Genomic DNA, 18,659 nt, shown 5'->3' with positions numbered 1-18,659 from the left:
GGCATATAGATTATATAAATATGACCAAAAAATATTTTATATTGATATGGCAAATAAAGAAATTACTTGAATATGGAAATAAAAGAAGTTATATTGATATGGAAGAAAATAATGAGTCATATAGATATGTTGGCATCAGTACGAAATATGCCCAATTTACATACACCGGGGCCGCAGTACGAAAAATACCCAATATTTAGACGTCGTGGCCAAAAACATATATAGGGAGGCAGTGCTCGCCGACCGGCCGTATTGTTCAAAATTTATGTTTATCATATTATTTTGGCAATGCTATATATAAATGATATCTTATACATATAATTCAATTATAGCGATATGGAAATACCATATTATATGTATAAAGAAAAAAAATGTATAATAAAATATACATTGACATACAAATATGGCTAGTTGTATGGATATGCCGTATTCATTATATGGATACGGCATATAGATTATATGGATATGACCAAAAAATAATTCATAAAGAAATTATATGAATATGGCAGAAATAATTGGTTATATTAATATGATCAAATAATACTTTATATAAAAAAGTGAATATCTTTGGTTGGGTGGCAAAGAGAATTAAATATGCCCGATATATAGACGTCGTGGCCAAAAACTACTATAGGGTGAAGTGCTTGTCTGTTGGTCTATATATATACATATAATATTTTATGCGTACACATTATTATTATAGATAGTTAATATCTATCGTATGGGTGGCAAACGGAATTAAATAATTTCGATATTTAGACGTCGTGGCCAAAAACTACTATAGGATGGTCAGTGGTTGTCCACCAATTAATTATTGAACAAACCATATGAATATCATATGCTGTTGTCAATATAATGTATATCAATAATAATAAAAAATAAGGATGGTACAGTAAGTAGTCCATCTACTATTGAACAAAATATATTATAATATATACTTTTGTTATCAATAGAACAACATATATTAAAATCAAAATATTATCCGTATAAATTTGTTTCTTAAATGAAATTAAGACTTGGCTACGCGGTTAATATTATAAACCCATGATAATAAGGTGAAACAGAGGTCAAGTTTCTATTATATATAGAATAACAAATTGTTTCCGACTTTTATCGTTAATCTTTGGTGGCAGGTATATATGATAATTTATATTAAATTATTATATCCCCTGTCGTTTGGGCACAGAGTATCGCTTGCCGGTACAATGTGTTTACAAAAAGCATTATAATAAAATATAATTGCAATATTAGTGATCAAAATAATTTCATATGCGCTCGGTTTTATATCATATATTACCAGAGAGTTATATGGAAAAGATAAATTTTAAATTTATCATCAAAATGCAAATGATTTAACTCAATATTTATATTGGTTAAACAAAAATTGTACATGTGTGGATACAATAATTATGTATGTTGAACAAAAATGATATTTTAGAATGAAATATGTATATATAATATAATAAAAACTTATAGAAAGAACAATATATATTGAAAATTGTGTTATAAAAAAGTTGTACTTTTTCTTTAACATCAATTATAAACTTGTTATATTAGTGGCGAAACAAGTAAAAATTAAAGAACGTATACGAATGCCATATAAAAATGGCCGTATTCGAATTAAAATAGAATTATTTCACAAAGCAAAAAAAAAATATTGAATTAAAATCAATATTTAAGAAAAACCGAACATATAAAATGGAAATAAAATCTATTATATTTATATTACTAATTTCTATTCAAAAAATATGAATGAAATATGAACGAAAACATTATTCTGGTTGATCCTGCCAGTAGTTATATGCTTGTCTCAAAGATTAAGCCATGCATGTCTAAGTACACACGAATTAAAAGTGAAACCGCAAAAGGCTCATTATATCAGTTATGGTTCCTTAGATCGTTAACAGTTACTTGGATAACTGTGGTAATTCTAGAGCTAATACATGCAATTAAAACATGAACCTTATGGGACATGTGCTTTTATTAGGCTAAAACCAAGCGATCGCAAGATCGTTATATTGGTTGAACTCTAGATAACATGCAGATCGTATGGTCTTGTACCGACGACAGATCTTTCAAATGTCTGCCCTATCAACTTTTGATGGTAGTATCTAGGACTACCATGGTTGCAACGGGTAACGGGGAATCAGGGTTCGATTCCGGAGAGGGAGCCTGAGAAACGGCTACCACATCTAAGGAAGGCAGCAGGCGCGTAAATTACCCACTCCCAGCTCGGGGAGGTAGTGACGAAAAATAACAATACAGGACTCATATCCGAGGCCCTGTAATTGGAATGAGTACACTTTAAATCCTTTAACAAGGACCAATTGGAGGGCAAGTCTGGTGCCAGCAGCCGCGGTAATTCCAGCTCCAATAGCGTATATTAAAGTTGTTGCGGTTAAAACGTTCGTAGTTGAACTTGTGCTTCATACGGGTAGTACAACTTACAATTGTGGTTAGTACTATACCTTTATGTATGTAAGCGTATTACCGGTGGAGTTCTTATATGTGTTTAAATACTTGTATTTTTTCATATGTTCCTCCTATTTAAAAACCTGCATTAGTGCTCTTAAACGAGTGTTATTGTGGGCCGGTACAATTACTTTGAACAAATTAGAGTGCTTAAAGCAGGCTTCAAATGCCTGAATATTCTGTGCATGGGATAATGAAATAAGACCTCTGTTCTGCTTTCATTGGTTTTCAGATCAAGAGGTAATGATTAATAGAAGCAGTTTGGGGGCATTAGTATTACGACGCGAGAGGTGAAATTCTTGGACCGTCGTAAGACTAACTTAAGCGAAAGCATTTGCCAAAGATGTTTTCATTAATCAAGAACGAAAGTTAGAGGTTCGAAGGCGATCAGATACCGCCCTAGTTCTAACCATAAACGATGCCAGCTAGCAATTGGGTGTAGCTACTTTTATGGCTCTCTCAGTCGCTTCCCGGGAAACCAAAGCTTTTGGGCTCCGGGGGAAGTATGGTTGCAAAGCTGAAACTTAAAGGAATTGACGGAAGGGCACCACCAGGAGTGGAGCCTGCGGCTTAATTTGACTCAACACGGGAAAACTTACCAGGTCCGAACATAAGTGTGTAAGACAGATTGATAGCTCTTTCTCGAATCTATGGGTGGTGGTGCATGGCCGTTCTTAGTTCGTGGAGTGATTTGTCTGGTTAATTCCGATAACGAACGAGACTCAAATATATTAAATAGATATCTTCAGGATTATGGTGTTGAAGCTTATATAGCCTTCATTCATGGTGGCAGTAAAATGTTTATTGTGTTTGAATGTGTTTATATAAGTGGAGCCGTACCTGTTGGTTTGTCCCATTATAAGGACACTAGCTTCTTAAATGGACAAATTGCGTCTAGCAATAATGAGATTGAGCAATAACAGGTCTGTGATGCCCTTAGATGTCCTGGGCTGCACGCGCGCTACAATGAAAGTATCAACGTGTATTTCCTAGACCGAGAGGTCCGGGTAAACCGCTGAACCACTTTCATGCTTGGGATTGTGAACTGAAACTGTTCACATGAACTTGGAATTCCCAGTAAGTGTGAGTCATTAACTCGCATTGATTACGTCCCTGCCCTTTGTACACACCGCCCGTCGCTACTACCGATTGAATTATTTAGTGAGGTCTCCGGACGTGATCACTGTGACGCCTTGTGTGTTACGGTTGTTTCGCAAAAGTTGACCGAACTTGATTATTTAGAGGAAGTAAAAGTCGTAACAAGGTTTCCGTAGGTGAACCTGCGGAAGGATCATTATTGTATAATATCCTTACCGTTAATAAAAAAATTTGTTAATACAAATTTAATACAAATTACCAATATATATATATATATACATAATAATTATAATAATAATTATACCAAAAATATGATCTTAAAAGTAAAAGATCAAATAAATTTCGAACAAGCAAATCGAAATATTGTAATAATATAATATTATTACAAATAAATTAAATAGAAACAAACATAAAATTCGAACAAGCAAATCGAATTATTAATATAATAAAATATATTTTATATATTTATTATAAACTTTTGTGTGTATATGGACCATAATATACACGCGTTGCGAGATGTATTGGCCAACTAATTTGATGATGATCATACATTGGATAATGCAACAACCTAAAATATACAATGTTGTACCTGGTTTCAGGTTAATGTTTTATATAAAATTATCAATATATATTAACAAACAAATGCCATTACAAATAATACTTTGATATATATTGTTTATATAAAACTAAGACATTTCGCAGCATTTATTTTAGGTATATAAATACATTTATTGAAGGAATTGATATATGCCAGTAAAATGGTGTATTTTTAATTTCTTTCAATAAAAACATATTTGACCAAATTTAAAACCAATATTATAAAACTCTAAGCGGTGGATCACTCGGCTCATGGGTCGATGAAGAACGCAGCAAACTGTGCGTCATCGTGTGAACTGCAGGACACATGAACATCGACATTTTGAACGCATATCGCAGTCCATGCTGTTATGTACTTTAATTAATTTTATAGTGCTGCTTGGACTACATATGGTTGAGGGTTGTAAGACTATGCTAATTAAGTTGTTTATACAAATTTTATAATAAAATTTTATAAGCATATGGTATATTATTGGATAAAAATAATTTAATTATTTTATTCATAATATTAACAAATATATGAAAAACATTATCTCACAATAGTAATTAAACTTTGAGAAAAACGAAGAGGAATATTTTCTTTTTCAATCAAATAATACTGAGAAATGTCTAGCATAAAATATTATCTAGAATTGTCTCTTATTAATGATTTGAAATATGAAAAACGTTGACAATATTATTATTCTTCGTTAATTCGTTACAAATAAATGCCATTAATATATATATACGTCAGCTTTAAACGAATTTAATAAAATGTTTTATCATTATATATAAAGAATTAATTGCAAATAAAAGTTATATACAACCTCAACTCATATGGGACTACCCCCTGAATTTAAGCATATTAATTAGGGGAGGAAAAGAAACTAACAAGGATTTTCTTAGTAGCGGCGAGCGAAAAGAAATCAGTTCAGCACTAAGTCACTTTGTCTATATGGCAAATGTGAGATGCAGTGTATGGAGCGTCAATATTCTAGTATGAGAAATTAACGATTTAAGTCCTTCTTAAATGAGGCCATTTACCCATAGAGGGTGCCAGGCCCGTATAACGTTAATGATTACTAGATGATGTTTCCAAAGAGTCGTGTTGCTTGATAGTGCAGCACTAAGTGGGTGGTAAACTCCATCTAAAACTAAATATAACCATGAGACCGATAGTAAACAAGTACCGTGAGGGAAAGTTGAAAAGAACTCTGAATAGAGAGTTAAACAGTACGTGAAACTGCTTAGAGGTTAAGCCCGATGAACCTGAATATCCGTTATGGAAAATTCATCATTAAAATTGTAATATTTAAACAATATTATGATAATAGTGTGCATTTTTTCCATATAAGGACATTGTAATCTATTAGCATACCAAATTTATCATAAAATATAACTTATAGTTTATTCAAATTAAATTGCTTGCATTTTAACACAGAATAAATGTTATTAATTTGATAAAGTGCTGATAGATTTATATGAATACAGTGCGTTAATTTTTCGGAATTATATAATGGCATGATTATCATTGATTTTTGTGTTTATTATATGCACTTGTAGGATTAACAATGCGAAAGATTCAGGATACCTTCGGGACCCGTCTTGAAACACGGACCAAGGAGTCTAACATATGTGCAAGTTATTGGGATATAAACCTAATAGCGTAATTAACTTGACTAATAATGGGATTAGTTTTTTAACTATTTATAGCTAATTAACACAATCCCGGGGCGTTCTATATAGTTATGTATAATGATATTTATATTATTTATGCCTCTAACTGGAACGTACCTTGAGCATATATGCTGTGACCCGAAAGATGGTGAACTATACTTGATCAGGTTGAAGTCAGGGGAAACCCTGATGGAAGACCGAAACAGTTCTGACGTGCAAATCGATTGTCAGAATTGAGTATAGGGGCGAAAGACCAATCGAACCATCTAGTAGCTGGTTCCTTCCGAAGTTTCCCTCAGGATAGCTGGTGCATTTTAATATTATATAAAATAATCTTATCTGGTAAAGCGAATGATTAGAGGCCTTAGGGTCGAAACGATCTTAACCTATTCTCAAACTTTAAATGGGTAAGAACCTTAACTTTCTTGATATGAAGTTTAAGGTTATGATATAATGTGCCCAGTGGGCCACTTTTGGTAAGCAGAACTGGCGCTGTGGGATGAACCAAACGTAATGTTACGGTGCCCAAATTAACAACTCATGCAGATACCATGAAAGGCGTTGGTTGCTTAAAACAGCAGGACGGTGATCATGGAAGTCGAAATCCGCTAAGGAGTGTGTAACAACTCACCTGCCGAAGCAACTAGCCCTTAAAATGGATGGCGCTTAAGTTGTATACCTATACATTACCGCTAAAGTAGATGATTTATATTACTTGTGATATAAATTTTGAAACTTTAGTGAGTAGGAAGGTACAATGGTATGCGTAGAAGTGTTTGGCGTAAGCCTGCATGGAGCTGCCATTGGTACAGATCTTGGTGGTAGTAGCAAATAATCGAATGAGACCTTGGAGGACTGAAGTGGAGAAGGGTTTCGTGTGAACAGTGGTTGATCACGAGTTAGTCGGTCCTAAGTTCAAGGCGAAAGCCGAAAATTTTCAAGTAAAACCAAAAACGCAATATATACAAATCAAGCTAATATAATATACTTGAATAATTTTGAACGAAAGGGAATACGGTTCCAATTCCGTAACCTGTTGAGTATCCGTTTGTTATTAAATATGGGCCTCGTGCTCATCCTGGCAACAGGAACGACCATAAAGAAGCCGTCGAGAGATATCGGAAGAGTTTTCTTTTCTGTTTTATAGCCGTACTACCATGGAAGTCTTTCGCAGAGAGATATGGTAGATGGGCTAGAAGAGCATGACATATACTGTTGTGTCGATATTTTCTCCTCGGACCTTGAAAATTTATGGTGGGGACACGCAAACTTCTCAACAGGCCGTACCAATATCCGCAGCTGGTCTCCAAGGTGAAGAGTCTCTAGTCGATAGAATAATGTAGGTAAGGGAAGTCGGCAAATTAGATCCGTAACTTCGGGATAAGGATTGGCTCTGAAGATTGAGATAGTCGGGCTTGATTGGGAAACAATAACATGGTTTATGTGCTCGTTCTGGGTAAATAGAGTTTCTAGCATTTATGTTAGTTACTTGTTCCCCGGATAGTTAGTTACGTAGCCAATTGTGGAACTTTCTTGCTAAAATTTTTAAGAATACTAATTGGGTCAAACCAATTAGTTCTTATTAATTATAACGATTATCAATTAACAATCAATTCAGAACTGGCACGGACTTGGGGAATCCGACTGTCTAATTAAAACAAAGCATTGTGATGGCCCTAGCGGGTGTTGACACAATGTGATTTCTGCCCAGTGCTCTGAATGTCAAAGTGAAGAAATTCAAGTAAGCGCGGGTCAACGGCGGGAGTAACTATGACTCTCTTAAGGTAGCCAAATGCCTCGTCATCTAATTAGTGACGCGCATGAATGGATTAACGAGATTCCTACTGTCCCTATCTACTATCTAGCGAAACCACAGCCAAGGGAACGGGCTTGGAATAATTAGCGGGGAAAGAAGACCCTTTTGAGCTTGACTCTAATCTGGCAGTGTAAGGAGACATAAGAGGTGTAGAATAAGTGGGAGATATTAGACTTCGGTTTGGTATCGTCAATGAAATACCACTACTCTTATTGTTTCCTTACTTACTTGATTAAATGGAACGTGTATCATTTCCTAGCCATTATACGGATATATTTATTATATCTTATGGTATTGGGTTTTGATGCAAGCTTCTTGATCAAAGTATCACGAGTTTGTTATATAATCGCAAACAAATTCTTTAATAAAACGGTGCATTTATGTATTTTTGATTTGAAAATTTGGTATAACTCCAATTACTCAGGTATGATCCAATTCAAGGACATTGCCAGGTAGGGAGTTTGACTGGGGCGGTACATCTCTCAAATAATAACGGAGGTGTCCCAAGGCCAGCTCAGTGCGGACAGAAACCACACATAGAGCAAAAGGGCAAATGCTGACTTGATCTCGGTGTTCAGTACACACAGGGACAGCAAAAGCTCGGCCTATCGATCCTTTTGGTTTAAAGAGTTTTTAACAAGAGGTGTCAGAAAAGTTACCATAGGGATAACTGGCTTGTGGCGGCCAAGCGTTCATAGCGACGTCGCTTTTTGATCCTTCGATGTCGGCTCTTCCTATCATTGTGAAGCAAAATTCACCAAGCGTTGGATTGTTCACCCATGCAAGGGAACGTGAGCTGGGTTTAGACCGTCGTGAGACAGGTTAGTTTTACCCTACTAATGACAAAACGTTGTTGCGACAGCATTCCTGCGTAGTACGAGAGGAACCGCAGGTACGGACCAATGGCACAATACTTGTTCGAGCGAACAGTGGTATGACGCTACGTCCGTTGGATTATGCCTGAACGCCTCTAAGGTCGTATCCGTGCTGGACTGCAATGATAAATAAGGGGCAATTTGCATTGTATGGCTTCTAAACCATTTAAAGTTTATAATTTACTTTATAAACGACAATGGATGTGATGCCAATGTAATTTGTAACATAGTAAATTGGGAGGATCTTCGATCACCTGATGCCGCGCTAGTTACATATAAAAGCATTATTTAATACAATGACAAAGCCTAGAATCAATTGTAAACGACTTTTGTAACAGGCAAGGTGTTGTAAGTGGTTGAGCAGCTGCCATACTGCGATCCACTGAAGCTTATCCTTTGCTTGATGATTCGATAATAAACATAAATTTAATTGTGTTTATTTTGTTTGGCTTTTTTAAGTCAGAATATATATATATATAAAAATATATATATAAATAATAATTATATTTAAATAAATTTTATTTAAATATATTTAACAATGGTAGCCATATGTATCGTCATCCTATTAGTGACGCGTATAAAAATATTCTAAGTCCGAACATGCAAATAAGAGACATATGCAAGTATATGTACTTCTTAAGGTAGCCAACTGAATCGTCATCCTATTAGTGACGTGTATACAAATATTCTAAGTCCGAACATACAAGTAAGAGACATATGCAAGTATATGTACCTCTTAAGGTAGCCAACTGAATCGTCATCCTATTAGTGACGCGTATACAAATATTCTAAGTCCGAACATACAAATAAGAGACATATGCAAGTATATGTACCTCTTAAGGTAGCCAACTGAATCGTCATCCTATTAGTGACGCGTATAAAAATATTCTAAGTCCGAACATGCAAATAAGAGACATATGCAAGTATATGTACCTCTTAAGGTAGCCAACTGAATCGTCATCCTATTAGTGACGTGTATAAAAATATTCTAAGTCCGAACATGCAAGTAAGAGACATATGCAAGTATATGTACCTCTTAAGGTAGCCAACTGAATCGTCATCCTATTAGTGACGTGTATAAAAATATTCTAAGTCCGAACATACAAGTAAGAGACATATGCAAGTATATGTACCTCTTAAGGTAGCCAACTGAATCGTCATCCTATTAGTGACGTGTATAAAAATATTCTAAGTCCGAACATGCAAGTAAGAGACATATGCAAGTCAATGTTCCTCTTAAAATAGATGATTGAATCGTCATCCTATTAGTGACGTGTATAAAAATATTCCAAGTCCAAACATGAGTTATATGGATATGAAAATAATATTAAGTTCTAGTATGGATATGAAAAAAATGAGTTATATGGATATGGGAAAAATAACAAGTTCTAGTATGGATATGAAAAAAATGAGTTATGTGGATATGGGAAAAATAATAAGTTCTAGTATGGATATGAAAAAAAAATGAGTTATATGGATATGGAAAAGAATACAGAGTTCTAGTATGGATATGGAAAAATGAGTTATATGAATATGGGAAAAATGATAAGTTCTAGTATGGATATGAAAAAATATTGAGTTATATGGATATTAAAGAAATAATAAGTTCTAGTATGGATATGGAATAAAATGAGTTATATAGATATGGCAAAAAATTTAATGTTCTAGTATGGATATGAAAAAAATTAGTTATATGAATATGGGAAAATTTATAAGTTCTAGTATGGATATGGGAAAAATAATAAGTTCTAGTATGGATATAAAAAAATATTGAGTTATATGGATATTAAAGAAATAATAAGTTCTAGTATGGATATGGAAAAAAATTAGTTATATTGATATGCTAAATAATGAGTTATATGCATATGGGAAAAATACTAAGTTGTAGTATGGATATGGGAAGAATACTGAGTTCTAGTATGGATATGGGAAAAATAATCAGTTCTAGTATGGATATGAAAAAATATTGAGTTTTATGGATATTGAAGAGATAATAAGCTCTAGTATGGATATGGAAAAAATTAATTATATTGTAATAGTAAATAATAAGTTATATGGATATAGGAAGAAAATTAGGTTCTAGTATGGATATGAAAAAAATTAGTTCTATGGATATGGGAAAAATAAAAAGTTCTGGTATGGATATGGAAAAATATTAAGTTATATGGATATTAAAGAAATAATAAGTTCTAGTATGGATATGGAATAAAATGAGTTATAGAGATATGGCAAAAATATAATGTTCTAGTATGGATATGAAAAAAATTAGTTATATGAATATGGGAAAATTTATAAGTTCTAGTATGGATATGGGAAAAAGAATAAGTTCTAGTATGGATATGAAAAAATATTGAGTTATATGAATATTAAAGAAATAATAAGTTCTAGTATGAATATGGAAAAATATTATTTATATGATATGGTAAATAATGATTTATATGGATATGGATAAATACTAAATTCTAGTGTGGATATGGAAAAAAACGAGTTATATGGATATGGGAAAAATAATAAGTTCAAGTATGGATATGGAAAAAAATTAGTTTAATAGTTATAGGTATGGAAAAAAATTAATTATATAGATATAGAACAAAAAATAATTATATGGATATGGTGGCATCAGTACGAAATATGCCCAATTTACATACACCGGAGCCGCAGTACGATAAATACCCAATATTTAGACGTCGTGGCCAAAAACATATATAGGGAGGCAGTGCTCGCCGACCGGCCGTATTGTTCAAAATTTATGTTTATCATATTATTTTGGCAATGCTATATATAAATGATATCTTATACATATAATTCAATTATAGCGATATGGAAATACCATATTATATGTATAAAGAAAAAAAATGTATAATAAAATATACATTGACATACAAATATGGCTAGTTGTATGGATATGCCGTATTCATTATATGGATACGGCATATAGATTATATAAATATGACCAAAAATATTTTATATTGATATGGCAAATAAAGAAATTACTTGAATATGGAAATAAAAGAAGTTATATTGATATGGAAGAAAATAATGAGTCATATAGATATGTTGGCATCAGTACGAAATATGCCCAATTTACATACACCGGGGCCGCAGTACGAAAAATACCCAATATTTAGACGTCGTGGCCAAAAACATATATAGGGAGGCAGTGCTCGCCGACCGGCCGTATTGTTCAAAATTTATGTTTATCATATTATTTTGGCAATGCTATATATAAATGATATCTTATACATATAATTCAATTATAGCGATATGGAAATACCATATTATATGTATAAGAAAAAAAAATGTATAATAAAATATACATTGACATACAAATATGGCTAGTTGTATGGATATGCCGTATTCATTATATGGATACGGCATATAGATTATAAATATGACCAAAAAATTTATGACAAAAAAATATTTTATAGATATGGCAAATAAAGAAATTACTTGAATATGGAAATAAAAGAAGTTATATTGATATGGAAAAAAATAATGAGTCATATAGATATGTTGGCATCAGTACGAAATATGCCCAATTTACATACACCGGGGCCGCAGTACGAAAAATACCCAATATTTAGACGTCGTGGCCAAAAACATATATAGGGAGGCAGTGCTCGCCGACCGGCCGTATTGTTCAAAATTTATGTTTATCATATTATTTTGGCAATGCTATATATAAATGATATCTTATACATATAATTCAATTATAGCGATATGGAACTACCATATTATATGTATAAAGAAAAAAAATGTATAATAAAATATACATTGACATACAAATATGGCTAGTTGTATGGATATGCCGTATTCATTATATGGATACGGCATATAGATTATATAAATATGACCAAAAATATTTTATATTGATATGGCAAATAAAGAAATTACTTGAATATGGAAATAAAAGAAGTTATATTGATATGGAAGAAAATAATGAGTCATATAGATATGTTGGCATCAGTACGAAATATGCCCAATTTACATACACCGGGGCCGCAGTACGAAAAATACCCAATATTTAGACGTCGTGGCCAAAAACATATATAGGGAGGCAGTGCTCGCCGACCGGCCGTATTGTTCAAAATTTATGTTTATCATATTATTTTGGCAATGCTATATATAAATGATATCTTATACATATAATTCAATTATAGCGATATGGAAATACCATATTATATGTATAAAGAAAAAAAATGTATAATAAAATATACATTGACATACAAATATGGCTAGTTGTATGGATATGCCGTATTCATTATATGGATACGGCATATAGATTATATGGATATGACCAAAAAATAATTCATAAAGAAATTATATGAATATGGCAGAAATAATTGGTTATATTAATATGATCAAATAATACTTTATATAAAAAAGTGAATATCTTTGGTTGGGTGGCAAAGAGAATTAAATATGCCCGATATATAGACGTCGTGGCCAAAAACTACTATAGGGTGAAGTGCTTGTCTGTTGGTCTATATATATACATATAATATTTTATGCGTACACATTATTATTATAGATAGTTAATATCTATCGTATGGGTGGCAAACGGAATTAAATAATTTCGATATTTAGACGTCGTGGCCAAAAACTACTATAGGATGGTCAGTGGTTGTCCACCAATTAATTATTGAACAAACCATATGAATATCATATGCTGTTGTCAATATAATGTATATCAATAATAATAAAAAATAAGGATGGTACAGTAAGTAGTCCATCTACTATTGAACAAAATATATTATAATATATACTTTTGTTATCAATAGAACAACATATATTAAAATCAAAATATTATCCGTATAAATTTGTTTCTTAAATGAAATTAAGACTTGGCTACGCGGTTAATATTATAAACCCATGATAATAAGGTGAAACAGAGGTCAAGTTTCTATTATATATAGAATAACAAATTGTTTCCGACTTTTATCGTTAATCTTTGGTGGCAGGTATATATGATAATTTATATTAAATTATTATATCCCCTGTCGTTTGGGCACAGAGTATCGCTTGCCGGTACAATGTGTTTACAAAAAGCATTATAATAAAATATAATTGCAATATTAGTGATCAAAATAATTTCATATGCGCTCGGTTTTATATCATATATTACCAGAGAGTTATATGGAAAAGATAAATTTTAAATTTATCATCAAAATGCAAATGATTTAACTCAATATTTATATTGGTTAAACAAAAATTGTACATGTGTGGATACAATAATTATGTATGTTGAACAAAAATGATATTTTAGAATGAAATATGTATATATAATATAATAAAAACTTATAGAAAGAACAATATATATTGAAAATTGTGTTATAAAAAAGTTGTACTTTTTCTTTAACATCAATTATAAACTTGTTATATTAGTGGCGAAACAAGTAAAAATTAAAGAACGTATACGAATGCCATATAAAAATGGCCGTATTCGAATTAAAATAGAATTATTTCACAAAGCAAAAAAAAAATATTGAATTAAAATCAATATTTAAGAAAAACCGAACATATAAAATGGAAATAAAATCTATTATATTTATATTACTAATTTCTATTCAAAAAATATGAATGAAATATGAACGAAAACATTATTCTGGTTGATCCTGCCAGTAGTTATATGCTTGTCTCAAAGATTAAGCCATGCATGTCTAAGTACACACGAATTAAAAGTGAAACCGCAAAAGGCTCATTATATCAGTTATGGTTCCTTAGATCGTTAACAGTTACTTGGATAACTGTGGTAATTCTAGAGCTAATACATGCAATTAAAACATGAACCTTATGGGACATGTGCTTTTATTAGGCTAAAACCAAGCGATCGCAAGATCGTTATATTGGTTGAACTCTAGATAACATGCAGATCGTATGGTCTTGTACCGACGACAGATCTTTCAAATGTCTGCCCTATCAACTTTTGATGGTAGTATCTAGGACTACCATGGTTGCAACGGGTAACGGGGAATCAGGGTTCGATTCCGGAGAGGGAGCCTGAGAAACGGCTACCACATCTAAGGAAGGCAGCAGGCGCGTAAATTACCCACTCCCAGCTCGGGGAGGTAGTGACGAAAAATAACAATACAGGACTCATATCCGAGGCCCTGTAATTGGAATGAGTACACTTTAAATCCTTTAACAAGGACCAATTGGAGGGCAAGTCTGGTGCCAGCAGCCGCGGTAATTCCAGCTCCAATAGCGTATATTAAAGTTGTTGCGGTTAAAACGTTCGTAGTTGAACTTGTGCTTCATACGGGTAGTACAACTTACAATTGTGGTTAGTACTATACCTTTATGTATGTAAGCGTATTACCGGTGGAGTTCTTATATGTGTTTAAATACTTGTATTTTTTCATATGTTCCTCCTATTTAAAAACCTGCATTAGTGCTCTTAAACGAGTGTTATTGTGGGCCGGTACAATTACTTTGAACAAATTAGAGTGCTTAAAGCAGGCTTCAAATGCCTGAATATTCTGTGCATGGGATAATGAAATAAGACCTCTGTTCTGCTTTCATTGGTTTTCAGATCAAGAGGTAATGATTAATAGAAGCAGTTTGGGGGCATTAGTATTACGACGCGAGAGGTGAAATTCTTGGACCGTCGTAAGACTAACTTAAGCGAAAGCATTTGCCAAAGATGTTTTCATTAATCAAGAACGAAAGTTAGAGGTTCGAAGGCGATCAGATACCGCCCTAGTTCTAACCATAAACGATGCCAGCTAGCAATTGGGTGTAGCTACTTTTATGGCTCTCTCAGTCGCTTCCCGGGAAACCAAAGCTTTTGGGCTCCGGGGGAAGTATGGTTGCAAAGCTGAAACTTAAAGGAATTGACGGAAGGGCACCACCAGGAGTGGAGCCTGCGGCTTAATTTGACTCAACACGGGAAAACTTACCAGGTCCGAACATAAGTGTGTAAGACAGATTGATAGCTCTTTCTCGAATCTATGGGTGGTGGTGCATGGCCGTTCTTAGTTCGTGGAGTGATTTGTCTGGTTAATTCCGATAACGAACGAGACTCAAATATATTAAATAGATATCTTCAGGATTATGGTGTTGAAGCTTATATAGCCTTCATTCATGGTGGCAGTAAAATGTTTATTGTGTTTGAATGTGTTTATATAAGTGGAGCCGTACCTGTTGGTTTGTCCCATTATAAGGACACTAGCTTCTTAAATGGACAAATTGCGTCTAGCAATAATGAGATTGAGCAATAACAGGTCTGTGATGCCCTTAGATGTCCTGGGCTGCACGCGCGCTACAATGAAAGTATCAACGTGTATTTCCTAGACCGAGAGGTCCGGGTAAACCGCTGAACCACTTTCATGCTTGGGATTGTGAACTGAAACTGTTCACATGAACTTGGAATTCCCAGTAAGTGTGAGTCATTAACTCGCATTGATTACGTCCCTGCCCTTTGTACACACCGCCCGTCGCTACTACCGATTGAATTATTTAGTGAGGTCTCCGGACGTGATCACTGTGACGCCTTGTGTGTTACGGTTGTTTCGCAAAAGTTGACCGAACTTGATTATTTAGAGGAAGTAAAAGTCGTAACAAGGTTTCCGTAGGTGAACCTGCGGAAGGATCATTATTGTATAATATCCTTACCGTTAATAAAAAAATTTGTTAATACAAATTTAATACAAATTACCAAATATATATTATATATACATAATAATTATAATAATAATTATACCAAAAATATGATCTTAAAAGTAAAAGATCAAATAAATTTCGAACAAGCAAATCGAAATATTGTAATAATATAATATTATTACAAATAAATTAAATAGAAACAAACATAAAATTCGAACAAGCAAATCGAATTATTAATATAATAAAATATATTTTATATATTTATTATAAACTTTTGTGTGTATATGGACCATAATATACACGCGTTGCGAGATGTATTGGCCAACTAATTTGATGATGATCATACATTGGATAATGCAACAACCTAAAATATACAATGTTGTACCTGGTTTCAGGTTAATGTTTTATATAAAATTATCAATATATATTAACAAACAAATGCCATTACAAATAATACTTTGATATATATTGTTTATATAAAACTAAGACATTTCGCAGCATTTATTTTAGGTATATAAATACATTTATTGAAGGAATTGATATATGCCAGTAAAATGGTGTATTTTTAATTTCTTTCAATAAAAACATATTTGACCAAATTTAAAACCAATATTATAAAACTCTAAGCGGTGGATCACTCGGCTCATGGGTCGATGAAGAACGCAGCAAACTGTGCGTCATCGTGTGAACTGCAGGACACATGAACATCGACATTTTGAACGCATATCGCAGTCCATGCTGTTATGTACTTTAATTAATTTTATAGTGCTGCTTGGACTACATATGGTTGAGGGTTGTAAGACTATGCTAATTAAGTTGTTTATACAAATTTTATAATAAAATTTTATAAGCATATGGTATATTATTGGATAAAAATAATTTATTTATTTTATTCATAATATTAACAAATATATGAAAAACATTATCTCACAATAGTAATTAAACTTTGAGAAAAACGAAGAGGAATATTTTCTTTTTCAATCAAATAATACTGAGAAATGTCTAGCATAAAATATTATCTAGAATTGTCTCTTATTAATGATTTGAAATATGAAAAACGTTGACAATATTATTATTCTTCGTTAATTCGTTACAAATAAATGCCATTAATATATATATACGTCAGCTTTAAACGAATTTAAGAAAATGTTTTATCATTATATATAAAGAATTAATTGCAAATAAAAGTTATATACAACCTCAACTCATATGGGACTACCCCTGAATTTAAGCATATTAATTAGGGGAGGAAAAGAAACTAACAAGGATTTTCTTAGTAGCGGCGAGCGAAAAGAAATCAGTTCAGCACTAAGTCACTTTGTCTATATGGCAAATGTGAGATGCAGTGTATGGAGCGTCAATATTCTAGTATGAGAAATTAACGATTTAAGTCCTTCTTAAATGAGGCCATTTACCCATAGAGGGTGCCAGGCCCGTATAACGTTAATGATTACTAGATGATGTTTCCAAAGAGTCGTGTTGCTTGATAGTGCAGCACTAAGTGGGTGGTAAACTCCATCTAAAACTAAATATAACCATGAGACCGATAGTAAACAAGTACCGTGAGGGAAAGTTGAAAAGAACTCTGAATAGAGAGTTAAACAGTACGTGAAACTGCTTAGAGGTTAAGCCCGATGAACCTGAATATCCGTTATGGAAAATTCATCATTAAAATTGTAATATTTAAACAATATTATGATAATAGTGTGCATTTTTTCCATATAAGGACATTGTAATCTATTAGCATACCAAATTTATCATAAAATATAACTTATAGTTTATTCAAATTAAATTGCTTGCATTTAACACAGAATAAATGTTATTAATTGATAAAGTGCTGATAGATTTATATGAATACAGTGCGTTAATTTTTCGGAATTATATAATGGCATGATTATCATTGATTTTTGTGTTTATTATATGCACTTGTAGGATTAACAATGCGAAAGATTCAGGATACCTTCGGGACCCGTCTTGAAACACGGACCAAGGAGTCTAACATATGTGCAAGTTATTGGGATATAAACCTAATAGCGTAATTAACTTGACTAATAATGGGATTAGTTTTTTAACTATTTATAGCTAATTAACACAATCCCGGGGCGTTCTATATAGTTATGTATAATGATATTTATATTATTTATGCCTCTAACTGGAACGTACCTTGAGCATATATGCTGTGACCCGAAAGATGGTGAACTATACTTGATCAGGTTGAAGTCAGGGGAAACCCTGATGGAAGACCGAAACAGTTCTGACGTGCAAATCGATTGTCAGAATTGAGTATGGGGCGAAAGACCAATCGAACCATCTAGTAGCTGGTTCCTTCCGAAGTTTCCCTCAGGATAGCTGGTGCATTTTAATATTATATAAAATAATCTTATCTGGTAAAGCGAATGATTAGAGGCCTTAGGGTCGAAACGATCTTAACCTATTCTCAAACTTTAAATGGGTAAGAACCTTAACTTCTTGATATGAAGTTTAAGGTTATGATATAATGTGCCCAGTGGGCCACTTTTGGTAAGCAGAACTGGCGCTGTGGG

At 32.9% G+C, this 18,659-nt stretch overlaps 5 non-coding genes across 5 annotated transcripts; all 5 read left to right on the top strand.

Moving 5' to 3' along the window:
- Window positions 1-1,774: 1,774 nt before the first annotated feature.
- On the top strand, window positions 1,775-3,769 carry LOC138914285 (small subunit ribosomal RNA). Its single transcript, XR_011420143.1, has one exon. It is a non-coding gene; the product is annotated as a small subunit ribosomal RNA (ribosomal RNA).
- Window positions 3,770-4,392: 623 nt separating this feature from the next.
- Window positions 4,393-4,571, top strand: LOC138914282 (5.8S ribosomal RNA). The gene has a single exon (XR_011420140.1). It is a non-coding gene; the product is annotated as a 5.8S ribosomal RNA (ribosomal RNA).
- Window positions 4,572-4,969: 398 nt separating this feature from the next.
- On the top strand, window positions 4,970-8,926 carry LOC138914280 (large subunit ribosomal RNA). The gene has a single exon (XR_011420138.1). It is a non-coding gene; the product is annotated as a large subunit ribosomal RNA (ribosomal RNA).
- A 5,190-nt stretch (window positions 8,927-14,116) lies between these two features.
- On the top strand, window positions 14,117-16,111 carry LOC138914284 (small subunit ribosomal RNA). Its single transcript, XR_011420142.1, has one exon. It is a non-coding gene; the product is annotated as a small subunit ribosomal RNA (ribosomal RNA).
- Window positions 16,112-16,734: 623 nt separating this feature from the next.
- LOC138914278 (5.8S ribosomal RNA) lies at window positions 16,735-16,913 on the top strand. Its single transcript, XR_011420136.1, has one exon. It is a non-coding gene; the product is annotated as a 5.8S ribosomal RNA (ribosomal RNA).
- The last annotated feature ends 1,746 nt before the right edge of the window (window positions 16,914-18,659 follow it).

This window comes from Drosophila takahashii, unplaced genomic scaffold (assembly GCF_030179915.1).
Source record: "Drosophila takahashii strain IR98-3 E-12201 unplaced genomic scaffold, DtakHiC1v2 scaffold_175, whole genome shotgun sequence".
Classification (NCBI taxonomy): Eukaryota; Metazoa; Arthropoda; class Insecta; order Diptera; family Drosophilidae; genus Drosophila; species Drosophila takahashii.
The sequence above is the reverse complement of the archived record's forward strand: the minus strand, read 5'-3'. Positions and strand labels throughout refer to the sequence as shown.